This window comes from Ascaphus truei, chromosome 6 (genome assembly GCF_040206685.1).
Source record: "Ascaphus truei isolate aAscTru1 chromosome 6, aAscTru1.hap1, whole genome shotgun sequence".
In the NCBI taxonomy this organism is placed as follows: domain Eukaryota; kingdom Metazoa; phylum Chordata; class Amphibia; order Anura; family Ascaphidae; genus Ascaphus; species Ascaphus truei.
The window spans coordinates 28,174,066-28,186,447 of record NC_134488.1 but is presented as its reverse complement, the minus strand read 5'-3'; the positions used below and the strand labels follow the sequence as shown (position 1 = coordinate 28,186,447).

Here is a 12,382-nt window from a genome sequence, read left to right as displayed (position 1 = left end):
ATCTTGCAAAGCTTACCCCACGGCTCTCCCATTCTGGTGGGAACCGCTATTACATGCGCTGCAGCTCCCATCATGGGGGATTTGGTCCATCGGATTGCGAGAGCCGACTGGGACACAGCACACACGTATGGGAGAGCCGCCTGGGACACAGCACACACGTATGGGAGAGCCGCCTGGGACACAGCACACACGTATGGGAGAGCCGCCTGGGACACAGCACACACGTATGGGAGAGCCGCCTGGGACACAGCACACACGTATGGGAGAGCCGCCTGGGACACAGCACACACGTATGAGAGAGCCGCCTGGGACACAGCACACACGTATGAGAGAGCCGCCTGGGACACAGCACACACGTATGGGAGAGCCACCTGGGACACAGCACACACGTATGGGAGAGCCGCCTGGGACACAGCACACACGTATGGGAGAGCCACCTGGGACACAGCACACACGTATGGGAGAGCCACCTGGGACACAGCACACACGTAAGGGAGAGCCACCTGGACACAGCACACACGTATGGGAGAGACGCCTGGGACACAGCACACACGTATGGGAGAGCCGCCTGGGACACAGCACAAACGTATGGGAGAGCCGCGTGGTACACAGCACACACGTATGGGAGAGCCGCCTGGGACACAGCACACACGTATGGGAGAGCCGCCTGAGACACAGCACACACGTATGGGAGAGCCGCCTGGGACACAGCACACATGTATGAGAGAGCCGCCTGGGACACAGCACACACGTATGAGAGAGCCGCCTGGGACACAGCACACATGTATGAGAGAGCCGCCTGGGACACAGCACACACGTATGGGAGAGCCGCCTGGGACACAGCACACACGTATGGGAGAGCCGCCTGGGACACAGCACACAAGTATGGGAGAGCAGCCTGGGACACAGCACACACGTATGGGAGAGCAGCCTGGGACACAGCACACACGTATGGGAGAGCCGCCTGGGACACAGCACACACGTATGGGAGAGCCGCCTGGGACACAGCACACACGTATGGGAGAGACGCCTGGGACACAGCACACACGTATGGGAGAGCCGCCTGGACACAGCACACACGTATGCGAGAGCCGCCTGGGACACAGCACACACGTATGGAGAGCCGCCTGGGACACAGCACACACGTATGGAGAGCCGCCTGGGACACAGCACACACTTATGGGAGAGACGCCTGGGACACAGCACACACGTATGGGAGAGCCACCTGGGACACAGCACACACGTATGGGAGAGCCGCCTGGGACACAGCACACACGTATGGGAGAGCCACCTGGACACAGCACACACGTATGGGAGAGCCGCCTGGCACACAGCACACACGTATGGGAGAGACGCCTGGGACACAGCACACACGTATGGGAGAGACGCCTGGGACACAGCACACACGTATGGGAGAGCCGCCTGGGACACAGCACACACGTATGGGAGAGCCGCGTGGGACACAGCACACACGTATGGGAGAGCCGCCTGGGACACAGCACACGTATGAGAGAGCCGCCTGGGACACAGCACACATGTATGAGAGAGCCGCCTGGGACACAGCAACACGTATGAGAGAGCCGCCTGGGACACAGCACACATGTATGAGAGAGCCGCCTGGGACACAGCACACACGTATGGGAGAGCCGCCTGGGACACAGCACACACGTTTGGGAGAGCCGCCTGGGACACAGCACACACGTATGGGAGAGACGCCTGGGACACAGCACACACGTATGGGAGAGCCGCCTGGGACACAGCACACACGTATGAGAGAGCCGCCTGGGACACAGCACACACGTATGGGAGAGCCGCCTGGCACACAGCACACACGTATGGGAGAGACGCCTGGGACACAGCACACACGTATGGGAGAGACGCCTGGGACACAGCACACACGTATGGGAGAGCCGCCTGGGACACAGCACACACGTATGGGAGAGCCGCGTGGGACACAGCACACACGTATGAGAGAGCCGCCTGGGACACAGCACACATGTATGGGAGAGTCGCCTGGGACACAGCACATACGTATGGGAGAGCCGCCTGGGACACAGCACACACGTATGGGAGAGCACAGCAAGTCCTCGTTAGTATAGTGGTCAGTATCCCCGCCTGTCACGCGGGAGACCGGGGTTCAATTCCCCGACGGGGAGGCTTCATTTTATTTTAATTATGCCTAATCTAGGATATATATTAATTCATTTTCCTTTTCCTTTGTTTTTTGTCAAATCAATTTCTTGGGTTCTGTATTTAATTACTATTTATGGAGTTGTATTAAATGTGCATGTACTGTATTACTGTATGTTACTTTGTTGATTATTTACATTTTGGATAAGACCCCTGCAATAATCACATTTGCCACAGTGGACAGATAGTCTGGATAGAGCTTTCTACCTTTGGGATCATAGCTGGTGATGGTGGAGGTGAGTCGGTCCACAGTTAGGTTTCGCCCACAGCACCCGGGGTGAACGTGACCCAAGGGAAGGTCACCTCAGTCTCTGCGGGTGATTGCCAGATTGGGACTACTGATCTCCCTGACCCGAGCGTGGGGAAAGGAATGGAGGTCAGATCCGAGCAGTGTACTGCGCCAGAGGGTTGCGGCGTGGACGTGGCCTGAGGATCTGGTAATTCAGGGTAAACAAGGGAGCAACCTTCACGTGAGGGCTCAGGTAAGTTTGGTACTTGAGGGACAGTCTCTGAGCATATTTCATGTTCGGTGGCCAGTATTACCGTACTCCAATGACAGGCATCATCATATCTCCAGTCTAGGAGTCGTGCGGTTGCCAGGCCTGGGGAGTTTCTTATTTGCTCATGAACTGTGAATGCAGACGTAAGGGCGGAAACTCCTCCCACTGCGACCATGTGTCGCGGGGATATTTTGTGCGCCAAGGACCATTCGTGGACCTCATGCTTTCAGGCACAAACATGATTCTGATGTAATTTCGCGTTTGGGTGGCCACCCCAGGTCTGAGAATCTCAGCAGCGCCTCCAAAATGTAGCACACTTTCCTCCACCCTATGAGGGATAAGGCATCTACGGTGTGTGTGTGGTGTTTTACCTGTGGCTCACAGGAGGCCTGAACCTCCGCCGCTGGGAGCCTGGGGTGTACCTGATTCGATAGGTGACAGCGCCTCCTCCTGCAAATAATAATAACACACAGATTATAACAATAACCTTTGCTATGACACATAGATATATGCAGTATAACTGGAAATAATAACGCTACTGGTTACAGCTGTACCTTCGCCACGCAGGGCCTTATCCGACCACCACTGTTCCTCCTTGGCAGCTGCTTCTAGGGAACCTGCTCCCAATTCATCAATCTATGGGGCATAACCTCGACATGAGCCCATGTTCAGCCATCAGGCAGACCTGTGCTAAGACACCTGCAATAATTAAATTTGCCACAGTGTGGCAGCATTGCCTCACAGATCTCATATACTGTAGAAGTAGTCATTGATTGTTGCAGCTAGCTAGTTGACAGCAAAGTGTTGATTGCAGTCACTAATTTATGTAAGAAGTTTAGTTTAGTGACTGACCTACTGCTTCCTTTAAGAAAAAAGGCAGTCACCAAATTTTTTTGTGTTATATGTGCACAGAGCCTTTCTGTGCTGGGTCTGATTTGCAACCTTTTCAGTACACAGCACAGTTTTTTCGTTCATTTTGTGGTTCTGTGTTATCTGTGTGTACCATTCGTTTTTTTACTTACCTCACTGTGGATGCAGGTGCTTTTCCCTTCGTTGTTTATAGGAACCAGTAGCTACAGTGTTAGTCTACTGGCCCACAGCTCCAGTGCTTTCTGTAGTGCTCGTGACAGGGGTCCACGCCATATTTTAATTATTCTGCACTGTTGTTTTATGTCTTTGTGTCATTCAATAAATTGTATTTTCTACTTTTGGAACACCTGAGTGATCTTAGTGGGCTTCTTTTTCTCTTGGTTGACTCATAATTACAGGCCCGTGAGCACCGCCGGTCAGGGAATTAATATCTTTATTCACCGGCTTATTGGTTACTGTATAAATTATCACCATGAGCATTGATGCGGGGTCACTCTTTCTTTCTTGAACACAATATACAGTATATATATATATAGCGCTGTATGTATAGACATGGCCTTTAGCACTCATGGGAAGAGAGTTCTCTCATGTCAGTAGTGACTCATGAAACTGCGGTCTCGGTTTAGGCCTCTGCTAAGTGTCCCAAACAGTTTCATAAATTTGTATTCATGCAACCAAGACGGTGTTTTAAGGTTACCTTTGAGTATGACCACCTGAAGGTGAAGGTGATCTGAAGGTCTCCACCCCACACAGGAGTGGAAGCAAACCCCAGTGCACCTCTCTCCTACCTCTCTCACTCCCAGTGGTTTGGTACTCCCAGATTTACAGGATCCTTCCCGTGACGACATAGTATAATCTGACATCCCACCCCTTGGCACATCATCGTTAAACCCGCTCTTGCACCGCAAGTGATGGGGAAAAAGGTAAATTTTCACCAAGCATTTTAACAGATATCTTGCACACATAGTCACAAATCGGTTCAGAATTGGGAACGCGCTGTTCCTCCTCGTCAGCTGCTTCTAGGGAACCTGCTCCCAATTCATCAATCTATTGGGTAAACCTCGACATGAGCCCATGTCCAGGCAACGCTGGTCTGGATGGCATAAATCATACAGAGCCATCAGGCAGACCTGCTCTTCTCTTGGGGAGGCATGCTCCATGAGCTTCTGCAGCCCACAAATTAGGTCATATTAGACCCACACGTCCTTCTGGCTAGGCGCGGGTGGTGGCGGCAGTACTGGCTGGAGATAAGGTGCTCCACACGTTTTAAAGCAGGACTTGTCCTCTAGTTCTCCGCCACGACAGTCACATAGGGAACAGACGCATTGTGGGAAATCCTTCCCTTTAATATGTACTACAGAAGAAGTGTCTGGAGAAGACAAAAAAAAAGATTTTTGTCTGGCTCATTCAGGAGACCCCTCTGGTCTAATGTTTAGGACAATGGAGATGGTAGGTAGTCCTCCTGGTAGTGTACACTGAGTAGCAGCTTTCTTAGCCATAGCAATCACTAGTACAGGGCTAAGCTAGAATAGGTCTTCATCCGTCGAGTCACCACGTGCATCTGAGGGTGCGCTACCAGTATCTGGCGACGCCGCTAGTGGTGTCACAGCGATCAGTGCCTCTTCCCCCTGGTGGATCCAGGAGTACAGGCACAACATATGGGCGCAGCTTCAGCTTTCTCGGCAAGCCCTGCACATTCTTGCAAAGAAAAAGCTGGCATCTTGCAAAGCTTACCACACGGCTCTCCCGTTTTGGTGGGAACCGCTATTACATGCGCTGCAGCTCCCATCATGGGGGATTGGTCCATCGGATTGCGAGAGCCACCTGGACACAGCACACACGTATGGGAGAGCTGCCTGGGACACAGCACACACGTATGGGAGAGCCGCCTGGGACACAGCACACACGTATGGGAGAGCCGCCTGGGACACAGCACACACGTATGGGAGAGCCGCGTGGGACACAGCACACACGTATGGGAGAGCGGCCTGGGACACAGCACACACGTATGGGAGAGCCGCCTGGGACACAGCACACACGTATGGGAGAGACGCCTGGGACACAGCACACACGTATGGGAGAGCGGCCTGGGACACAGCACACACGTATGGGAGAGCGGCCTGGGACACAGCACACACGTATGGGAGAGCCGCCTGGGACACAGCACACACGTATGGGAGAGCCGCCTGGGACACAGCACACACGTATGGGAGAGCCACCTGGACACAGCACACACGTATGGGAGAGCCGCCTGGGACACAGCACACACGTATGGGAGAGCCGCCTGGGACACAGCACACACGTATGGAAGAGCCGCCTGGGACACAGCACACACGTATGGGAGAGCCGCCTGGGACACAGCACACACGTATGGGAGAGCCGCCTGGGACACAGCACACACGTATGGGAGAGCCGCCTGGGACACAGCACACACGTATGGGAGAGCCGCCTGGGACACAGCACACACGTATGGGAGAGCCACCTGGACACAGCACACACGTATGGGAGAGTCGCCTGGGACACAGCACACACGTATGAGAGAGCCGCCTGGGACACAGCACACACGTATGGGAGAGCCGCCTGGGACACAGCACACACGTATGAGAGAGCCGCCTGGGACACAGCACACACGTATGGGAGAGCCGCCTGGGACACAGCACACACGTATGGGACAGCCGCCTGGGACACAGCACACACGTATGGGAGAGACGCCTGGGACACAGCACACACGTATGGGAGAGACGCCTGGGACACAGCACACACGTATGGGAAAGCCACCTGGGACACAGCACACACGTATGGGAGAGCCGCCTGGGACACAGCACACACGTATGGAAGAGCCGCCTGGGACACAGCACACACGTATGGGAGAGCCGCCTGGGACACAGCACACACGTATGGGAGAGCCGCCTGGGACACAGCACACACGTATGGGAGAGCCGCCTGGGACACAGCACACACGTATGGGAGAGCCACCTGGACACAGCACACACGTATGGGAGAGCCGCCTGGGACACAGCACACACGTATGAGAGAGCCGCCTGGGACACAGCACACACGTATGAGAGAGCCGCCTGGGACACAGCACACACGTATGGGAGAGCCGCCTGGCACACAGCACACACTTATGGGAGAGACGCCTGGGACACAGCACACACGTATGGGAGAGCCACCTGGGACACAGCACACACGTATGGGAGAGCCGCCTGGGACACAGCACACACGTATGGGAGAGCCACCTGGACACAGCACACACGTATGGGAGAGCCGCCTGGCACACAGCACACACGTATGGGAGAGACGCCTGGGACACAGCACACACGTATGGGAGAGACGCCTGGGACACAGCACACACGTATGGGAGAGCCGCCTGGGACACAGCACACACGTATGGGAGAGCCGCGTGGGACACAGCACACACGTATGGGTGAGCCGCCTGGGACACAGCACACACGTATGAGAGAGCCGCCTGGGACACAGCACACATGTATGAGAGAGCCGCCTGGGACACAGCACATACGTATGAGCGAGCCGCCTGGGACACAGCACACACGTATGGGAGAGCACAGCAAGTCCTCGTTAGTATAGTGGTCAGTATCCCCGCCTGTCACGCGGGAGACCGGGGTTCAATTCCCCGACGGGGAGGCTTCATTTTATTTTAATTATGCCTAATCTATGATATATATTCATTCATTTTCCTTTTCCTTTGTTTTTTGTCAAATCAATTTCTTGGGTTCTGTATTTAATTACTATTTATGGAGTTGTATTAAATGTGCATGTACTGTATTACTGTATGTTACTTTGTTGATTATTTACATTTTGGATAAGACCCCTGCAATAATCACATTTGCCACAGTGGACAGATAATCTGGATAGAGCTTTCTACCTTTGGGATCATAGCTGGTGATGGTGGAGGTGAGTCGGTCCACAGTTAGGTTTCGCCCACAGCACCTGGGGTGAACGTGACCCAAGGGAAGGTCACCTCAGTCTCTGCGGGTGATTGCCAGATTGGGACTACTGATCTCCCTGACCCGAGCGTGGGGAAAGGAATGGAGGTCAGATCCGAGCAGTGTACTGCGCCAGAGGGTTGCGGCGTGGACGTGGCCTGAGGATCTGGTAATTCAGGGTAAACAAGGGAGCAACCTTCACGTGAGGGCTCAGGTAAGTTTGGTACTTGAGGGACAGTCTCTGAGCATATTTCATGTTCGGTGGCCAGTAGTACCGTACTCCAATGGCAGGCATCATCATATCTCCAGTCTAGGAGTCGTGCGGTTGCCAGGCCTGGGGAGTTTCTTATTTGCTCATGAACTGTGAATGCAGACGTAAGGGCGGAAACTCCTCCCACTGCGACCATGTGTCGCGGGGATACTTTGTGCGCCAAGGACCATTCGTGGACCTCATGCTTTCAGGCACAAACATGATTCTGATGTAATTTCGCGTTTGGGTGGCCACCCCAGGTCTGAGAATCTCAGCAGCGCCTCCAAAATGTAGCACACTTTCCTCCACCCTATGAGGGATAAGGCATCTACGGTGTGTGTGTGGTGTTTTACCTGTGGCTCACAGGAGGCCTGAACCTCCGCCGCTGGGAGCCTGGGGTGTACCTGATTCGATAGGTGACAGCGCCTCCTCCTGCAAATAATAATAACACACAGATTATAACAATAACCTTTGCTATGACACATAGATATATGCAGTATAACTGGAAATAATAACGCTACTGGTTACAGCTGTACCTTCGCCACGCAGGGCCTTATCCGACCACCACTGTTCCTCCTTGGCAGCTGCTTCTAGGGAACCTGCTCCCAATTCATCAATCTATGGGGCATAACCTCGACATGAGCCCATGTTCAGCCATCAGGCAGACCTGTGCTAAGACACCTGCAATAATTAAATTTGCCACAGTGTGGCAGCATTGCCTCACAGATCTCATATACTGTAGAAGTAGTCATTGATTGTTGCAGCTAGCTAGTTGACAGCAAAGTGTTGATTGCAGTCACTAATTTATGTAAGAAGTTTAGTTTAGTGACTGACCTACTGCTTCCTTTAAGAAAAAAGGCAGTCACCAAATTTTTTTGTGTTATATGTGCACAGAGCCTTTCTGTGCTGGGTCTGATTTGCAACCTTTTCAGTACACAGCACAGTTTTTTCGTTCATTTTGTGGTTCTGTGTTATCTGTGTGTACCATTCGTTTTTTTACTTACCTCACTGTGGATGCAGGTGCTTTTCCCTTCGTTGTTTATAGGAACCAGTAGCTACAGTGTTAGTCTACTGGCCCACAGCTCCAGTGCTTTCTGTAGTGCTCGTGACAGGGGTCCACGCCATATTTTAATTATTCTGCACTGTTGTTTTATGTCTTTGTGTCATTCAATAAATTGTATTTTCTACTTTTGGAACACCTGAGTGATCTTAGTGGGCTTCTTTTTCTCTTGGTTGACTCATAATTACAGGCCCGTGAGCACCGCCGGTCAGGGAATTAATATCTTTATTCACCGGCTTATTGGTTACTGTATAAATTATCACCATGAGCATTGATGCGGGGTCACTCTTTCTTTCTTGAACACAATATACAGTATATATATATATAGCGCTGTATGTATAGACATGGCCTTTAGCACTCATGGGAAGAGAGTTCTCTCATGTCAGTAGTGACTCATGAAACTGCGGTCTCGGTTTAGGCCTCTGCTAAGTGTCCCAAACAGTTTCATAAATTTGTATTCATGCAACCAAGACGGTGTTTTAAGGTTACCTTTGAGTATGACCACCTGAAGGTGAAGGTGATCTGAAGGTCTCCACCCCACACAGGAGTGGAAGCAAACCCCAGTGCACCTCTCTCCTACCTCTCTCACTCCCAGTGGTTTGGTACTCCCAGATTTACAGGATCCTTCCCGTGACGACATAGTATAATCTGACATCCCACCCCTTGGCACATCATCGTTAAACCCGCTCTTGCACCGCAAGTGATGGGGAAAAAGGTAAATTTTCACCAAGCATTTTAACAGGTATCTTGCACACATAGTCACAAATCGGTTCAGAATTGGGAACGCGCTGTTCCTCCTCGTCAGCTGCTTCTAGGGAACCTGCTCCCAATTCATCAATCTATTGGGTAAACCTCGACATGAGCCCATGTCCAGGCAACGCTGGTCTGGATGGCATAAATCATACAGAGCCATCAGGCAGACCTGCTCTTCTCTTGGGGAGGCATGCTCCATGAGCTTCTGCAGCCCACAAATTAGGTCATATTAGACCCACACGTCCTTCTGGCTAGGCGCGGGTGGTGGCGGCAGTACTGGCTGGAGATAAGGTGCTCCACACGTTTTAAAGCAGGACTTGTCCTCTAGTTCTCCGCCACGACAGTCACATAGGGAACAGACGCATTGTGGGAAGTCCTTCCCTTTAATATGTACTACAGGAGAAGTGTCTGGAGAAGACAAAAAAAAAGATTTTTGTCTGGCTCATTCAGGAGACCCCTCTGGTCTAATGTTTAGGACAATGGAGATGGTAGGTAGTCCTCCTGGTAGTGTACACTGAGTAGCAGCTTTCTTAGCCATAGCAATCACTAGTACAGGGCTAAGCTAGAATAGGTCTTCATCCGTCGAGTCACTACGTGCATCTGAGGGTGCGCTACCAGTATCTGGCGACGCCGCTAGTGGTGTCACAGCGATCAGTGCCTCTTCCCCCTGGTGGATCCAGGAGTACAGGCACAACATATGGGCGCAGCTTCAGCTTTCACGGCAAGCCCTGCACATTCTTGCAAAGAAAAAGCTGGCATCTTGCAAAGCTTACCACACGGCTCTCCCGTTTTGGTGGGAACCGCTATTACATGCGCTGCAGCTCCCATCATGGGGGATTGGTCCATCGGATTGCGAGAGCCACCTGGACACAGCACACACATATGGGAGAGCTGCCTGGGACACAGCACACACGTATGGGAGAGCCGCCTGGCACACAGCACACACGTATGGGAGAGACGCCTGGGACACAGCACACACGTATGGGAAAGCCACCTGGGACACAGCACACACGTATGGGAGAGCCGCCTGGGACACAGCACACACGTATGGAAGAGCCGCCTGGGACACAGCACACACGTATGGGAGAGCCGCCTGGGACACAGCACACACGTATGGGAGAGCCGCCTGGGACACAGCACACACGTATGGGAGAGCCGCCTGGGACACAGCACACACGTATGGGAGAGCCACCTGGACACAGCACACACGTATGGGAGAGCCGCCTGGGACACAGCACACACGTATGAGAGAGCCGCCTGGGACACAGCACACACGTATGAGAGAGCCGCCTGGGACACAGCACACACGTATGGGAGAGCCGCCTGGCACACAGCACACACTTATGGGAGAGACGCCTGGGACACAGCACACACGTATGGGAGAGCCACCTGGGACACAGCACACACGTATGGGAGAGCCGCCTGGGACACAGCACACACGTATGGGAGAGCCACCTGGACACAGCACACACGTATGGGAGAGCCGCCTGGCACACAGCACACACGTATGGGAGAGACGCCTGGGACACAGCACACACGTATGGGAGAGACGCCTGGGACACAGCACACACGTATGGGAGAGCCGCCTGGGACACAGCACACACGTATGGGAGAGCCGCGTGGGACACAGCACACACGTATGGGAGAGCCGCCTGGGACACAGCACACACGTATGAGAGAGCCGCCTGGGACACAGCACACATGTATGAGAGAGCCGCCTGGGACACAGCACACACGTATGGGAGAGCCGCCTGGCACACAGCACACACTTATGGGAGAGACGCCTGGGACACAGCACACACGTATGGGAGAGCCACCTGGGACACAGCACACACGTATGGGAGAGCCGCCTGGGACACAGCACACACGTATGGGAGAGCCACCTGGACACAGCACACACGTATGGGAGAGCCGCCTGGCACACAGCACACACGTATGGGAGAGACGCCTGGGACACAGCACACACGTATGGGAGAGACGCCTGGGACACAGCACACACGTATGGGAGAGCCGCCTGGGACACAGCACACACGTATGGGAGAGCCGCGTGGGACACAGCACACACGTATGGGAGAGCCGCCTGGGACACAGCACACACGTATGAGAGAGCCGCCTGGGACACAGCACACATGTATGAGAGAGCCGCCTGGGACACAGCACATACGTATGAGCGAGCCGCCTGGGACACAGCACACACGTATGGGAGAGCAAAGCAAGTCCTCGTTAGTATAGTGGTCAGTATCCCCGCCTGTCACGCGGGAGACCGGGGTTCAATTCCCCGACGGGGAGGCTTCATTTTATTTTAATTATGCCTAATCTATGATATATTTTCATTCATTTTCCTTTTCCTTTGTTTTTTGTCAAATCAATTTCTTGGGTTCTGTATTTAATTACTATTTATGGAGTTGTATTAAATGTGCATGTACTGTATTACTGTATGTTACTTTGTTGATTATTTACATTTTGGATAAGACCCCTGCAATAATCACATTTGCCACAGTGGACAGATAGTCTGGATAGAGCTTTCTACCTTTGGGATCATAGCTGGTGATGGTGGAGGTGAGTCGCTCCACAGTTAGGTTTCGCCCACAGCACCCGGGGTGAACGTGACCCAAGGGAAGGTCACCTCAGTCTCTACGGGTGATTGCCAGATTGGGACTACTGATCTCCCTGACCCGAGCGTGGGGAAAGGAATGGAGGTCAGATCCGAGCAGTGTACTGCGCCAGAGGGTTGCGGCGTGGACGTGTCCTGAGGATCTGGTAATTCAGGGTAAACAAGGGAGCAACCTTCACGTGAGGGCTCAGGTAAGTT

General features: G+C 53.1%; 3 non-coding genes across 3 annotated transcripts; all 3 read left to right on the top strand.

The window, feature by feature from the left end:
* Positions 1-2,084: 2,084 nt before the first annotated feature.
* On the top strand, positions 2,085-2,156 carry TRNAD-GUC (transfer RNA aspartic acid (anticodon GUC)). The gene has a single exon. It is a non-coding gene; the product is annotated as a tRNA-Asp (tRNA).
* A 4,977-nt stretch (positions 2,157-7,133) lies between these two features.
* TRNAD-GUC (transfer RNA aspartic acid (anticodon GUC)) lies at positions 7,134-7,205 on the top strand. Its single transcript has one exon. It is a non-coding gene; the product is annotated as a tRNA-Asp (tRNA).
* Positions 7,206-11,787: 4,582 nt separating this feature from the next.
* Positions 11,788-11,859, top strand: TRNAD-GUC (transfer RNA aspartic acid (anticodon GUC)). The gene has a single exon. It is a non-coding gene; the product is annotated as a tRNA-Asp (tRNA).
* Positions 11,860-12,382: the final 523 nt, after the last annotated feature.